The following is a 2724-nucleotide window of genomic DNA, read 5'->3' on the forward strand; positions in this document are numbered from 1 at the left end:
GCCTAAAAATTTTTCGGGATGTCAAATACGGCATAAGGAACCATATTAACCGCTCCTACATGACCAAATTCCATTTTTTGGCATTTTACGGCCATAAAACTGGTATTCCGCGCGAGTCCCAAATGTTTGTGTGCTATAGCCCACGCCTTCCGCCGTGGGCCCGGGACCCCGGACCCGAATCGCCTAAAATTTTTTCGGGACGTCGAATACGGTCTAAGGAAACATATGTTTTGGCATTCCATGACCAAATTACATTTTTTGGCATTTTACGGCCATAAAACTAGAAATCCGCGCGAGTCCCAAATTTTCGTGTGCTATAGCCCACGCCTTCCGCCGTGGTCCCGGGACCCCGGATCCAGATCGCCAAAAAATTTTCCGGGATGTCAAATACGGCCTAAGTAACCATATTCACCACCCCTCTATGACCAAATTACATTTTTTGGCATTTTACGGCCATAAAACTGGAATTCCGCGCGAGTCCCTAATTTTTGTGTGCTATAGCCCACGCCTTCCGCCGTGGGCCCGGGACCCTGGACCCGAATCGCCTAAAATTTTTTCGGGACGTCAAATACAGTCTAAGGAAACATATGTTTTGGAATTCCATGACCAAATTATATTTTTTGGCATTTTACGGCCATAAAACTAGAAATCCGCGCGAGTCCCAAATTTTCGTGTGCTATAGCCCACGCCTTCCGCCGTGGTCCCGGGACCCCGGATCCGGATCGCCTAAAATTTTTCCGGGATGTCAAATACGGCCTAAGGAACCATATTCACCGCCCCTCCATGACCAAATTACATTTTTTGGCATTTTACGGCCATAAAACTGGAATTCCGCGCGAGTCCCAATTTTTTGTGTGCTATAGCCCACGCTTTCCGCCGTGGGCCCGGGACCCCGGACCCGAATCGCCTAAAAATTTTACGGGACGTCGAATACGGTCTAAGGAAACATATGTTTTGGCATTCCATGACCAAATTACATTTTTTGGCATTTTACGGCCATAAACTGGAAATCCGCGCGAGTCCCAATTTTTCGTGTGCTATAGCCCACGCCTTCCGCCGTGGTCCCGAAAACCCGGATCCGGATCGCCTAAAAATTTTTGGGGATGTCAAATACGGCCTAAGGAACCATATTAACCGCCCCTCCATGACCAAATTCAATTTTTTGGCATTTTACGGCGATAAAACTGGTATTCCGTGCGAGTCCCAAATTTTTGTGTGCTATAGCCCACGCCTTCCGTCGTGGGCCCGGGACCCCGGACCCGAATCGCCTAAAATTTTTTCGGGATGTCGAATACGGTCTAAGGAAACATATGTTTTGGCATTCCATGACCAAATTACATTTTTGGCATTTTACGGCCATAAAACTGGAAATCCGCGCGAGTCCCAAATTTTCGTGTGATATAGCCCACGCCTTCCGCCGTGGTCCCGGGACCCCGGACCCGAATCGCCTAAAAAATTTCCGGGACGTCGAATATGGTCTAAGGAAACATATGTTTTGGCATTCCATGACCAAATTACATTTTTTGGCATTTTACGGCCATAAACTGGAAATCCGCGCGAGTCCCTAATTTTTGTGTGCTATAGCCCACGCCTTCCGCCGTGGGCCCGGGACCCCGGACCCGAATCGCCTAAAATTTTTTCGGGACGTCGAATACAGTCTAAGGAAACATATGTTTTGGCATTCCATGACCAAATTATATTTTTTGGCATTTTACGGCCATAAAACTAGAAATCCGCGCGAGTCCCAAATTTTCGTGTGCTATAGCCCGCGCCTTCCGCCGTGGTCCCGGGACGGCGTGGGCTTCCGCCGTGGTCCCAGGACCCCGGATCCGGATCGCCTAAAATTTTTCCGGGATGTCAAACACGGCATAAGGAACCATATTCACCGCCCCTCCATGACCAAATTACATTTTTTGGCATTTTACGGCCATAAAACTGGAATTCCGCGCGAGTCCCAAATTTTTGTGTGCTATAGCCCACGCCTTCCGCCGTGGGCCCGGGACCCTGGACCCGAATCGCCTAAAAATTTTTCGGGACGTCGAATACAGTCTTAGGAAACATATGTTTTGGCATTCCATGACCAAATTATATTTTTTGGCATTTTACGGCCATAAAACTAGAAATCCGCGCGAGTCCCAAATTTTCGTGTGCTATAGCCCACGCCTTCCGCCGTGGTCCCGGGACCCCGGATCCGGATCGCCTAAAATTTTTCCGGGATGTCAAATACGGCCTAAGGAACCATATTCACCGCCCCTCCATGACCAAATTACATTTTTTGGTATTTTACGGCCATAAAACTGGAATTCCGCGCGAGTCCCAATTTTTTGTGTGCTATAGCCCACGCCTTCCGCCGTGGGCCCGGGACCCCGGACCTGAATCGCCTAAAAATTTTACGGGACGTCGAATACGGTCTAAGGAAACATATGTTTTGGCATTCCATGACCAAATTACATTTTTTGGCATTTTACGGCCATAAACTGGAAATCCGCGCGAGTCCCAAATTTTCGTGTGCTATAGCCCACGCCTTCCGCCGTGGTCCCGGGACCCCGGACCCGAATCACTTAAAAAATTTCCGGGACGTCGAATATGGTCTAAGGAAACATATGTTTTGGCATTCCATGACCAAATTACATTTTTTGGCATTTTACGGCCATAAACTGGAAATCCGCGCGAGTCCCTAATTTTTGTGTGCTATAGCCCACGCCTTCCGCCGTGGGCCCGGGA

This window comes from Nicotiana tabacum, chromosome 8 (assembly GCF_000715075.1).
Source record: "Nicotiana tabacum cultivar K326 chromosome 8, ASM71507v2, whole genome shotgun sequence".
Lineage (NCBI taxonomy): Eukaryota > Viridiplantae > Streptophyta > Magnoliopsida > Solanales > Solanaceae > Nicotiana > Nicotiana tabacum.